Source organism: Protopterus annectens, chromosome 17.part0, assembly GCF_019279795.1.
Source record: "Protopterus annectens isolate FY-2018-M chromosome 17.part0, PAN1.0, whole genome shotgun sequence".
Taxonomy (NCBI): domain Eukaryota; kingdom Metazoa; phylum Chordata; order Ceratodontiformes; family Protopteridae; genus Protopterus; species Protopterus annectens.
This window is the reverse complement of record NC_056751.1, coordinates 103,139,674-103,154,122: the sequence shown is the minus strand read 5'-3', so window position 1 is coordinate 103,154,122 and position 14,449 is coordinate 103,139,674. Positions and strand designations below refer to the sequence as shown.

Here is a 14,449-nt window from a genome sequence, read left to right as displayed (position 1 = left end):
CTCCTCAGACAGGGAGAAAACCCAACAAGTCATTAATTTCCTGAGGGTGTGGAGCCTAATGAGCCCATCCCCTCTAGAGTGAGTGATGAGTGTTAGGGAGTCGGCCGATATGCAGCTCTTGTTGACATTCCTAACTCCCTCTCACTGGTGGCTTGCGAGGTCCACAAAGGCTGCCTAACAGAAGATGAATATGTTACCAGATATGCCAACTTCTTGGTTAAGCGGCCTACCACCATGTAGCTTAGGCATGCTTGGCCTACTACTGTAAGCAACAAACTCCTGTAGGTGTTAAGAATTCACCAAGCTGAACTACCTTGCTCCTCCCCTGATGGGTTTACTAGCGTCAGTCACTCACTCTCATCCTCCCTTCAACTCAGTCCCTCCAGAACACATCATTAGCTGAACAGTGGTTATACAGGATGACTTTACTACTTTATGTCATGGAGCCAGGCTGCATGCATCATATTTTTAACACTTCATGTTGTTGATAAGTTAGGTACAAGTTTCAGAGAACACAAGAAAATGCTACCAGTATCATAATTAACACTTACTTTAACTCCACTATTATGTATTGAGCACTGTGATTATGTTCTGAAAATGAGAAATGATAAGCTTGCTAAGCACTATGTACTGTAAAGATCAAGTCTCATGCTAGGGATTAAAAGGGGACAGTGTGGACCAGAAAAGAACAAATGGCAGAAAGTAAAAATGTTTTTTTTAAAGCTTTTAGAATTTCATTCTGCCACACTTGTAAACAATAAAATGGGGTAGAACTAAGTGTATATTAGCTTTTAAGGTCATTAGTTCTAAAGAGAGGCACTTTGTCAGTGTCTGCTGTCTGTCTGACAGACTGCGCTAACTGCTTTACAGGCTTCCAAAGGCTTTGAAAGCAGGTAAAACACTACACTCTTACACACTTTTTTCTGTAACTAGAAGCACATGGGGCAGATAAATACTTTATGTGTTCTTAACGTGGATGCCAAGATTCCTCTCTCAAGCTTCACTGTCAAGGTGAATTTCTTGCATCTAAGTTACATATATATAAATAAGCGGACTCTGATTGGAGGGGTCTACTTCAGTAGATTGAATGTTCACTTACCAGACTTTCATATCACTGAGACGAAAAAAGCCAACACCTGCAGAACATCGATGTCCTGAACACCCACTTTCCACTACAGGTAAGTAACTGCGTGGCCATCCTGAAAAAAAAAGTAAAACCGTAGGAAAGCAAACCCACCCATGTGGGGGCCTTCAGCCCCCAAGCTCCCAACTAAATATACCAACTCCGAGATCACACTATCACAGGGGTAAGGGGCAAAGTTCAACAGGGTGGATAAGCGGTTACTTACCTGGAGTAGAAACTCGGTGTTCTGTGGTTGTCAGCCATTCTATCTTGGTGATATGAAAGTCAGGCAAGTGAACATTCGGGCTACTAAAGTAGACCGAATCAGAGACCTGATCACAATCCACTGTGTTATAAAATCTGATGTTTTCACACAGAGCACAAAATTTGCAGACTTTCAGATTTTTGTAATTTTTTTACCATGATAATGGACAGCAGTCTAAAGTAACAACTTTCATCAAGCTATTATAAGTATTTAAAGTAATACAGTCAAACATTTTGCAAGAGATGCACAAAGGATATTCATTCCAGCCATCCATCCACAACCCCTTTTCCCATCTTTGCACTGGGGGCTGCAATGTCACTTCAACAGTGACAACCATCTAGAGCCAAGGTTTACATTGCCGGGTGGTTAGCCCTGCCGCGGCAGTCATTCCCACCACATACGTGCAAGCACACTCACATCTATGGCTAATTTAGGTGTCAACCTACTGCATGTCTTTGGAATGTGGAAGGAAACTGATGCACCTGGAGGAAACCCATGCGAACAGAGGGAGAATATGCAGACTCCACAATAAAAACATCCCAGCCAAGAAGTGAACCAGGGAACCTCTTGCTGTGAGGCGACATCACAATCTGCTGTGCCACTGTGCTGCCCAGTTCACTTCTATACAACTCTGATTTAATGACAAATTGTTCATTTTTTCTACTATAACAAACAAAACTCTTCAAGTGACTACTGAGTACCACTGTGAAGTGAAGGTCAACAGATTATAATCAACCACCTTTACAACTCTGAGAGACTAACATTTTGTCATAACACACACACATGCAAAAGTTTTACTGCTCTATATGATTTCAGGAATAAACTTTACAAAGGAAATTACTATATTTAAAACTGTGGAGTGGCTTCTTTATCATGGCGAGGTGGAAATTTTTTTTTGCCCCACGCAAACCCTCTATGCTGCTGACCTAATAATGCCCATGAACCCTATTTTTTCATGCTCCACTGGACTGCTGAAAGACTGCCATATTTCTTAAAACAGATGGTCTCTCTTTTTTCAGGGAAGGACTACCTCGTAGCATGTTCCACGTAAGATCACGGTCTACTTTCAATGGCAAGGGTTGGATGGAAGGCAGAAGTGGCAGTTTTAGACATGCAGAGGTGGGGAAACCCTACCTATAGTGGATCATGTATGTGACCATCACCAGCATTACCACACATGGTTTTGTTACTCTGTTTTTGTACTTTTGTATATAGAATGCTTTTTCATAGTGTACTTAAAGCATATATACTGCCAACCATTTTCTTTTCATGTATTTTTCCTTGTTTGTTAGTAAGACTGTACTGGTTCTATTTGTGCTTATGCTGATTTTACCTTTTTGGCCCAGGTCATGGACTGAAAAGGATCCTAGGACAGCTCACTTGTCAGGTAAATAATTGTTAAATAAAAATAAATGATGACAAATCTGCTCCTAGCATCCCAAAAAACCTAGGTGGGTAAACTAGCATCAACAATTCATTCCCACCCATCCAACTTGGCTTCTCCACTGCCAAAGCCATGACGTGGACTTAGGTTACCTGGGTTGTAGTTCCTTCCAATAAGCCATGGAGCTCGTGGGACAGTGCAATGGAATTTAGGAGTCAAATCTTAGATGGAGGGTTGATCTGGACAAAGGAAATCTGAAAGCCAAAGCAAAAAGTACAGTTGTGTACACTTACCATAAATGTAGATGTTCGAGTATATTCACTGTTGCAGACATCACACTTGGGTTATCTGCTTGCAGGTAGCCCTCAGTCTGCCCGAATACCAGAGTCGATTTTATTTTTATTTTATTTTACATTTGTTAACCGGGAAAGATCCAACTGGACCAGATCCATTTTCAGTGAATGCCCGGGGAGAAAAGCTCTGTGTTTGACAAGAACAACAAGTAAAAATAAACAAAAAATAAGCAATACAGTAAACTGTAGGACAAGTAAATAATAAGCAAAAAATACATACGAAAGAATCTAGCACAATACTTCATACAGGGTTACATGAGAATAGCAGTATCTTACAATATCTGTAGACAAAATGTTACAAGAGAAGGTAGAGACTACATTTGCTATTAGTAGATTGCTTACATTTTCTATTAAGTGTACTGAGAAAGAGGTAAAAGGCCAGTGTGGCTTGATAGGGTGTGAGTGTATGTAAGTGTGGAAGCGCTAGTGAAAAATAATATTAAGATTGCTGTGGAGGAGGAGGTGTGGATATAGTAATTTTCAAGTAATACATGGACAGAGCCAGTTTTTCCTGAGATGTGGTTTTAATAGTTTTTTAAAGTTATAGTTTGTTGTTGTTGAGGATATATTAGAAGGAAGGTTGTTCCATTTTTTAGCTATAATGTGGGAGAAAAAGGCTTTGCCAGCAGTGTTATTTGCAAATGTGATACTTAGGAGAGGTTTGTTTGATGAGCGGAGAGGGCGACTAGGAGAGTAACAGGTTAGTAGCTGTTGTAGGGCTGGAGTTTTCTCTGGGTAGTTTATGATGTTGTAGGCATAAGCAAGATGTAAGAAAGATAGTAGGTGAGGGAATTCTATCCATTGTAATTGTTTTAGTACTTGGCAGTGATGTGTTCTGAAAGGGGAGTTGTTAGTAAACTTGGCTATTTTATTATAACATGACTCTAGTTTGTCCAGAAGAGATTTTTTGATGTGTGTCAGTATTGGAGCAGTGTATGTAAGTGTTGATAGAAGGTGCGTTTGTGCTAGAGTGAGTCTTGCTTTGTCTGTGAGGAAGTTTGTGTGTCTATAAAGGGTTCCCATTTTTTATGAACTTTCTGGATAGTTTGAGCTATGTGCAAATCAAAGGATAGGTTGTTGTCTATTTCTATCCCTAGGAGCTTTGTATGGGTGTATGGGGAAATGATAGTTCCGTTTTTAGATAAGATGGAAAAATCATTGGGAGTAGTTTTTGTTTTGTTAGGGGTGAACAAGAGAAGTTTTGCTTTGCTGGGGTTTAGGATAAGTTGGATGCCTGTGATCCAAGTTTCTATAGAAGAGAATGATTCTTGGGCTTGTTCTAGCAAGATGTTGATAGATGGGGCTGCGCAGATGAGTGTCGAATCATCTGCATATTGTATTAGTGAGGCTTGTTTTGAGGCAGTATGTAAGTTGTTAGTAAAAATAGAGAACAGAAGTGGGTCTAATATTGAGCCTTGTGGTACCCCTATAGAGTTTGGGAGGGGGGGGGTAGTTGATTTTGCCATTTCACAGATTGTTTCCTATCTGATAAATAACTTTTGAACCAGGAGATACCGGGGGAAGTAAAGGATAGTGAGTGGAGGGTATCCAATAGTTTTGGATGTGAGACCATGTCAAATGCCTTTAACAGGTCCAAGAAGATTGCAGATACATAGTTATTGTTGTTTCTCTGATAGTTAATTTGATTGGTAAAGGAGAGAAGGGCAGAAGTTGTACTGTGGTGAGATCGGAAACCATGTTGGGTGTGGGAGTGAAGATTGTTTGCTTTCAGGTATTGCATGGTTTGGTAATGTATGCATTTCTCTAAGAGCTTGGATAGGGGGATAGTACAGCTATAGGCCGATAGTTGGAAAAGTCGTAAGATTTTCCACCTTTATGTATAATGTAATATAATATAATGAGGTATAATGTAGGATATTTTCCATAGTTGAGGTACGTATGCTTCTTGAATGGATCTGTTTATTAGGATCGATACTGGGTAGGATAGGGAGTCCTCTATGATATTTAGGAATTTTGCAGGTATTCTGTCTGCTGCCAGAGTAGTGGGCTTTAGGATTTGAAGGAGTTGTTTAAAGGAAAACTCCGGGCTTACACACATTTTAGCTCAACCGCGAGTCATGCTCTATCCCTGTGAACTTATCCCAGCCATCTACAGCGGCGACAATCCAACAACACACTATTTAGTTCTACATATCTACCTTTCCGTAGCGTAGGGCAGGAAAGCCCATCCCCCATTGATCAGTATCGCATCCTTTCATTTACAAATTGTCTCTCCCTTCGTGACGTATCTTCGACACAGTCAAATCAGTAGTTCCCTCTAGAGCAATCCTCCCACACTGTGACGTAGACATTTATGCCAGCCAGCCCATTATCAGCTTGTTGGGGAACTCTTTTACAACCTCTGTTTCGTTCCGGACAAAAAACTTGTGTGGAGCAAGTAATTCCTTGTGTGCAGCTGCAGGCAACATTCCTGGATGGAGAAGAACTACTATTTTTTGGTAAGTTTTTTTTTCCTATTCTTTTCTCTTCCGTGTCCGTGCTTTTTTTTTTCGCATCTCGTGTTGTTTCTGCGTGCATGTGTGTGTGAGTGAATGCGTGCCTGAATGTATTAAGTATGTAAGTGCTGATTTCAAAGTTGAGTGAATGAGCAATGCAAGTGTGTGTGTGTGTGTGTGCTTGCACGTGAGTGCTGAGCAGAGAGTGTTGAAAATGGAACAGGATTGCTTAACTTTGTTGGCATTGCAAATATTAATAAATTAAGTTTCAGAAAAGGCAGAACTTTTGTGTAATGGGGGTCTTATTAAACTTCGCTTCAGCAGCACTACATTTTGTGCAGCGTGAAATGTGTTAGACAGAAAATACAAATGTGTACTGTTTTGAAGTTGTGATTCAAAGACTTGTGGTATGGCCAAAATACGGTCGTTTATGCCGGTTCCAGCCCTGTGCCAAGCAGGCATTCTAGTGCTTGGTTTCTGAAATGCATATCTTCGTGCAGTCGATACTGCTTTCAAGTCTGAACATGGTCAATCTTTTGAGTCAGAAATCAGGGCAAATCTGATAATACTGAGGATCAGAGGCCAAAATGTCGATTTTTGTTATCGTACTTCATAGATTAGCATTTAACATGTTTTTAAAGAGGATTCCTGTTGCTCTATCTGAGGTTAATAAGTGGCAATTTTGACTGATTTGCCAGAACTTTATAAATTGTACGAGTTTCAGAACAAAACATTTGAGAAGAACGAGGATGTTTTGCAGAATCGTTGTGAGTTAAGAGTTGGGGTAATGGATTAATTCACGTTGTCATTTTTTTATATGTACCGCTTTTGTTCTTAAGTAGTGTTGATGAAGCAGTTAATGTCTTGGCATGTAATACCATAACTTTTCACATTTTGTTGGCAAATAGTAGTAACTTGGTGAAGACCAAGCACTCCACTTGACACCACCAGGTCAAACAAAGTAATATGTGTGCTTATTTTTAAAGCAGTATATGGAGAAGAGGGAACTTAGGCGAGTATAGTAAATATTATCGGGATGTCTCCTTTTGAATGCTGAAGTTAATAATAAACAAAAGTTATATCAGCCACGATACAACAAGATTTCAGAACGGTTGTAGATCCCTGAGGACATTAAGGTAGATTGATAATGCCTCCCATATGTGTTGCCCATAACAATGGGGGCAGTGAAGAGTTTTTTTGGGAGGTAATTGTAATCATCATCATTTTCATCATACCATCATTCTGATTGCTTTCATATTGCTGTAGTTCTCTGTGAATGTTTGTTTTTCTAATTCTTCTAAATGAAATACTAGCCAGGACACCGCACTCACATGTTTGGAATTTTTAAATATTACTGAAACAAAGGGAAGAATGACTTTTTAATGTCCAGTATTTAAGAAGTATGCTTACAAGGAGCTGAAAAGTAGAGCAGAAATATACACTCACAAATGCCTGGGGGAATTCTATTTCAGCCAGCAGCATCTAGAATACTTAAACACTAACAAGGGCAAAACCATACATATAGTGAGTGGCGTTTAAAAAATCCAAAAATTCCCCGAAGGCCTTATTTTAGAAGGTAAGTGCAGCTCCTTCAGTAATAAAAGAGCTATAATATGTGTGTAAGTGTATACATACACTATGTGTGTATGTTATGGGTATAATTATTTGTTTTGTTTTTGATATGCCAAGAATTGCAGATGACTAATGTATAAGCAAGGATGGGGAAGGATGTGGCAAGATCTAGAAAAAATCAAACAAAAAAAATTCAGTGAACAAAAATATAATTGGCTGGTGTGCTTTCTACGTAATGTCAGCATGTACTCCAATAAGAATTTGTCACACTCAATTATTCTGGTTTAGATAGCCTTAGCTGCAATGACAAATACTTCATTATGGGCTAATTTGCATGTCTGAGAATGGTATTATCTACCGTGAAGTTCACATAAACACTTGCTGCAGTAGATAATGTTGGAGGCTGCATTATGGAATCACATGCACATCCCTCCACACATTCATTCTTCTAGACACTTACAATACACACATTCAAATGCACACGTGTACACTTACAGCACAGACCCAATATCTGCACTTGAGTTGTCTGAATGCCTCCCTTTCCTGCAGATTGCAGTCTTGCATTTAATGTTAGGCATTAGAGTCTTGCACATCATTTCCTGCTAAGTACTCCCAAGTGTATAGTGGATCTTCCCATCTATGTACTGTTAAAGTCCCATTAAGGCATGGAAAAAGTATGCCTGCTGTTTATTGGTTCCCCCTTATCCTTCTACTTTTGAAGTGGCATTAAGACATGGGAGAAGAATCCCCAGATGTTAAGTGATTCCCCCCCATCCGTGTACTGTTATAGTGCCATTAAGGCATGAGTTATAAGAGTTATCCCTGCTGTCTAGATTTCCCCCATCCCACATTCTCCTTTTTAAGCACTGTTCAGGCACAGCTTCTAAGGGCTATCTGAGGTGGTGAGTAGCTCCCCACATCCAATGTCGCAGGCTCTCCTCATTAGTTATGGATTCCTGGGGTGTGTGAAAGTATGACAGACATCCCAAACCACCCATCCACACACATGCCCACACAGATAAAACGGCTTCCTCCCCAACTGAATGCATTCACTCACACACTCATCCATTCACACTCACAAACACACACCCCCTAATGTTACCCCTCAGTACCCCTCAACTGCTACTTCCAAGGCAGACACACACTCAAACATAGCCTCACACATGCAGCCCCCCCCTGCACACACTCGCACATACATCTCCTAACCCTACCTTACCAGTAAACTCACCAGTACTTATCTCTGCTGTGATGTTTGAAACTTGGCACATCATGACTATGCTAATTTACAAGGCCAAGTGATTCTGTGAAGTGCTTAGTGCATAGATGCTTTCAGGAGGAGGGTTCTGGGGAGTAGGAGTACATGATCAATTAGCCTATGCTTACCACATGACTGCCTTATCATGTTGCCTTTCTTCATGTTTGTGCAAAAGCACTGTCACTTGTCTCATATATTCAGAAGAGAAGATGAAGTGGTGTATGGGTGCAAGATATGTATTGTACATAATTTATTTATTTATTTATTTATTTATTGGCATTTGTGTACCGGGAAAGTACACTGGGCCAAGAGAACCATTTTCAGTGGAGGCCCAGGGAGAAAATCTCCACAGTATAGTAATCCAAAACATACAAACAGTAAATAAAATATAGAACAGCTTTAAGATACAAGCAAATAAACACAATGCATACATAGTAATATACAATAATTGTAAAGGTGGCAAACAAATGATATGTACATATGAGTATAGGTGAAACATAGCAACCAGTATCGTTGTTATGATAGCATAGTGGTGTAGAGGTTGTGTTTTCACCTCACTGGAAGAGGTTCTCTGGTTCAATTCTTGGCTGGTGTGCTTTCTGTGTGGAGTCTGCATGTCTTCCCTGCATTCATGTGGGTTTCCTCCAGGTACTCCAGTTTCCTCCCACGTCACAAAGACGGAGTGTTTCTCCTTAGGCCTCTGCTGAAAATTGGCTTCATTCCAACTTGAACTTTTCTGGTAAACAAATGTTAAATAAAGTTACAAAACTAGAAGAGTAATTGAGATATTAAACATAATTAAGTGGTATATATAAGCTATTTTGTGAGATTGTTTAGTAAATTTATGGGAAGAGGGGCAGTGAGGGGTAATGTCAAAAAAATGGATAGAAGAGTAAAAATTTAACAAGAGTAGTTTTGGTAGTGAGTATGAATAATTTTGAACGGGGGGGTGTAGAACATAGTGTGAGTAAACTTAGAGTGTAGGCACACAAGTTATAGATGAATGAGAATAGAGGCATGTGCATTGCCAGAGGCAAGAGAGATGTAATTGCAATCCTTTTTTGAAGGAAGTGATTTGTCTAGAGGTTCAGATAGCTAATGGTAAAGAGTTCCAAAGTTTGGCAACAGAGAAGGAATAAAACATGTTGCCAGCAGGGAGTTTAGGTTTGTATACTTGCAGTAGTAGTTGGTTTTCAGATCCAAGTGGCCTGTTAGGGTGGTAGTGGGTGAGGATAGAAGAGATGGCTGGACAGTCTGAAGGTTTGTAAATAATTTTATGAGCTGTTATTAGCTGTAGGTAGGTAAGATGGTGGGGAAGTTTCAGCCAGTTTAGTGATTTTAAGGAAATACAGTGATGGGAAGAGTATTTTGCGGTGGTTGCTAATTTGGCAACCTTGTTGTAACAAGTCTCAAGCTTATTTTTTAGGGTGCAGTGGATATTGGTAAGGACAGGAATGCCACAGAGTAGTAAAGAAAAGAGAAAAGTTAGGGCAAGAGTACATTTGGTAGACCAGTTGAGATGGTAGAGGGTTTCTGATATTATTATGGATGTGAAGGTCAGTGCTTGTAAAAGGAAAATAAGTTTACGACAGAGAAGCATTTTACTAAGAATAACCCTAAGCTCAAATAACACATTGCCACCTGACCAATTGCTTCCTGTTCCACTGGTTTCTCCTTAATGTGGATATCTATTACTCTAGCCTATTGTAGTGCCCATTGTTAAGGGGTGATCTATGCCTAAAACAGAAGGTGTCCACGAATCCATCCCTGATGGAACTGTTACACATTCACAAAACCAACTGCATAAGGGTCACCCAATCTAGGGATCTAAACCTGATCTGCGAAATGAGCAAAATATGTTTGGAGAGACAGATATGTGTCTCAGAGAATACCCTTTCTCTGAATCAGGCTTCCTATTCATTTAAAACAGAGCCCTTCCATGACCCTAATTCATACAGTGTTTGGATTAATGGATGGGGAATTGTAAATTCACTCCAGTTTTCAAACCAAAAGGATCCTTGAACCAGTGCTAGATCTTTCTGGTCTAAACCCTTTTGTTTACACTTTGAAGTTCAATATGTTATCTTTCACTATCTTGTACCACTATTCCCTCTACTACCTTTCATGGTAAAGCTGGATCTAAGATATGCCTATTGTCAAAATACCTATTGCCAAGCATTTCATAATATTAGTAGTAATTCATAATAAGATTAAAACTGTATATGATGTTACTGTAGTTCGTGATAGTGGCATTCTGTATTGTGGCCAATTGCTACTCACTTTGTTCATAGCATATGAAGTGTTTCATTGAACATGTCTGGTGTACTGGGTGTTCCAGCTGCTTGAATGTCAGAAACATGCAGACAGGGACTCAAATGGCTGTAAACCCATCTGATCATCTGCTCAAGCTCAAACTTGAATGTGAGTTCAACACAGATGCTGCACCATCTGCTCTCTTCCTAGGAATCGGATGCAAGCAAGTGTTTGGCGTGGACCACATAAGTGGATTTAAGGGAGATGGGAAGGTGTTTTAAGTTGGAGAAAAAGGAGTGGAGTAGGGGCTACAATGTTATGGAGTAGGACAGGGATTTTAGGTTTAGGGAGCAATGGAAATGTTAGTGGTACGGACGGGACACAGATTTTATGTATTACAAAATGATGAGATTTTTGTGGTTGGGGATAGGGATTACAAGTTTAAAGACAGATCATAGACCAGAGTGGGAAGGGGATGTTAGGTTTAAGAAGTGATGAGAATGATATGGTTAGGGGGGATGGGAATTTTTGGTTTACTGAACCACAGAGAGCATGATGTGCAAGGCAATTTAGGTTTAGGGAATGATCTAGAATGGGAGGGGAAGTGGAATGCAGGTATAAGGAGCAATTGGGGCTTAATGGTTGGGGAACAGGCATGTTAGGGATCTTCATTTATGACATTCTTTATGGTGATGATGATGATTATTTGTGTATGTATGTGTGTGTGTGTATGTTTTCTTATTTTATTTGTTTTCCGAGTGTACTAACTTGTTTATTTGTAAACAGTATTTGCAAAGGACTGTAATAAACATGATTTTGTTCTGTAATAGCATTAAAATAGGAAAATAGTGGCCCAAACCTCTGTGGTAAATAGCTGCATATGTGTTAACAACACTGTGTGTGTGTGTGTGTGTGTGTTGTGTGTGTGTCGTATCTTTCAATGTTTAGACCCAGAGTTATAGACAAACATAATTAGGGCCAAACCTTCATATTAGATACTTTTACTGGTGCTGTTATTTCAAAATAAATTCAGAATTTAGAATGGATGGAACAAAAGTTTGAGAACAAATTAGAGGTGTTCCCCCAAATTCAGGCGGGACGAGGGGTAAGTGTGGGCTTGTGTATTGGACCTTTATGGTTCATGACTGAAAGTGAATTACTTTTTAGTTTCAATAAATTAAATACATTGATACATACATACATGTGTACACATATACACACGCACATAATTGAATATTTATTAGCAAGGCTTCAGTAACAAGATGCATGAGTGTTACTAAAGACATTTAGTACCTTCAGAGAAACCCAGCTGTGAACCCCCCCCCCCCGCCACCTCTGACTGCCTTTTTGTGTTGTGTTGTAACTGGTGGTGATAGTAGATGCAAGCTCAAATGATGTGCTAACAGCTTGTCTTTGTATTGTACAGAGACCAGTTTGCACACATTTAAATATCTCCAACTTGTGAATGTTCTTCTTTGTCATTTAATGAGATTGTTTACTACAGCTGTGGCCTATGCTGAGACAAATTTGGGTATGAGGATGATTTGTGATGAAATTATTTTGACCTAAACTGGCTGAAGAAATGTATTCCGAAGTACATCTGACCTAAGTAATGCATTTTTTTTGTTTGTTGTAGACTCCCATTAGTAGTTTTCCCTGCTGGAAAATATAATCTTCAAAGATAAAACAAAAACATCTGCAGTTTAAATAATTACAATAAATGACAGTCATTTAATATTTATAGACATTTTAGACAGTTTGTAGGGAAATTATAGGTAAGTTAGTCTATTACAAACAGGAATTGCAATATGAAGTAAGGGAAAAACACGGTTATGGTATATTTAGAGAGAAAGTCATGGAAGAGAATTTGATGGAAGTAAGTGAAGAAGTGAGTAAAGAGGTACAAGGATAGAAATTTTGTCCTGAATTCTTATAGGTATCCACATTGGTTTTAAAGGTTGCAAGGTAAATAGTTTTTGCTTGATATGTGAAGTCATTCTATTTTACAAATGTGGAATGCACTGGGTAAGGTACTTGTCATGCCATCTGGAATCATTTATGTGATAGTGCAGGTTCACTACTAGTTTCATTGTGATGAAGGTGTTCTTAAAGTGCAAGGTCATTCATAGCATGAGAACTGTAGTGGACATGACCATGTCAGGGATTTGTAGGATGCTTTGTAGAGGAACTGATTTTTTACTTTATCAGAATATCTGGGGGTACTTTTATGTTGAGGAAACATTAAAGGGGTTTCTTTTGACAATTCCAAAACTGATGGGGCTCCACATTTAAGAGATTTTTCAACATCCAGGTTGAGGAGGTCTGAACACAGTACAGGCTGCCTTAGTCTATCCCTCTCTGCTGACTGTCTTTGCTATTTTAACAAATGTTGCTGCTGTAGTCTGCACTGTTGGTAAGAAAAGGTACCTAGTTCTGGTACTAGTGGTGGTGGGTTGCTGTCTGTAGCACTAATAACTAGACATGAGGAGTGCTCTGTCATACTCCACTGGTGTCAGAACTGGAGATATAGCCACTCACCTGAAATTTCTATCAAGTAGGTCAGGTTCATAGGTTGTTACTAGCTGCTCACCCCTAACCATTTGGGTCCCGAGTGTCATGAACATCCATACTGGGGGAGGGCATGTTAGTAGGGAGTTAACTAAGGATATTTTGGGTGGGTGTTAGGATAATACTTTTCTTATTGACAGTCTCTGTCCATAAGGGACATGTGAGTGAGAATGGGGGGTAAATTTATGATTTCCCATCCAGTTATCACAATTTTATTTGGAAAAGGTCAGTTTTACATGTTTGAGAAGCCTATTCTGTAGGGTGAGGATCCCTTGGGACACATATGTGTCTTTCCAGCTTGTGCTGCTTATGTCACAAGTGAAGTTCTGATTCCTGGATCTAGTCTTTTGGTGCTGTCTGTTTTGCCCATTTGTAACAGACCCATCAGGGATGAGTCTGATGAAGCCCTGTAAGTCAGGCAAAGATCCCCTATCAGCAGTCTGCAGGGGACTGAATACAGTGACAGAGCCTTTAGGCGATCAGTGTAGGACAGAGTATTCATGCTCTGAACTCTCCTGGTGAGAAATGTTTGTGGGTATTCCAATGTTTGCAAGTGTCTGCTCAGATACATGGCACAGGGGGCATTGTACTCCATGATGGCCATGATAAGGGCTGAAAAGAGTGGAACTATAACTCCCTTGAACATGGATGGCATCATCTTACCTATAAGTATTATGTGGGCGTTTTAATTACGGAGACTCAGGAAGGTAGTATTAATAAATTCCACTGCGTCATCAAGACTGAGGTACTTTAGAGGATGCCAGTTACATTCTTTGAGGGATGAGAGGGATGAGGGATGAGATGGTTAGGAAGACCTTCTACATTGCCCACCTGATCATGAAGGGATTCACATCCAGATCAGGAGAGATCATTGTACCCCTGTACTCTTCACTTATCAGACCAATGATTGAGTACAACGCCCCATTCGGAATGTACCTTACCCGACACCTGCAGCAGTTGGAAAGACCCCAAAAGTTCCTCACCAAAAGGATAAAGGGGCTCAAACATATGTCATATTATGCTCGACTGAAGAAACTCCAGCTCTATTCAGTCGCATACCGTCTGCTTAGAGGTGATCTGTGCCTGACATACAAGGCCATGTCTAACCCGGAATTAATGGACATGCTCCACCTCAAAAAATCCAAATCCACCAGAGCCACGAGAGCAAGAGACTTAAACCTCAACACGGATATAAATAGGATGTGCTGGAGGGACAGATT

At 39.9% G+C, this 14,449-nt stretch overlaps 1 protein-coding gene across 1 annotated transcript in view; it reads right to left on the bottom strand.

Annotated features, from left to right (window-relative positions):
* Positions 1-14,449, bottom strand: part of WRN (WRN RecQ like helicase) — a 2,579,924-nt gene that overhangs the window by 746,532 nt on the left and 1,818,943 nt on the right. The window lies entirely within an intron of this gene.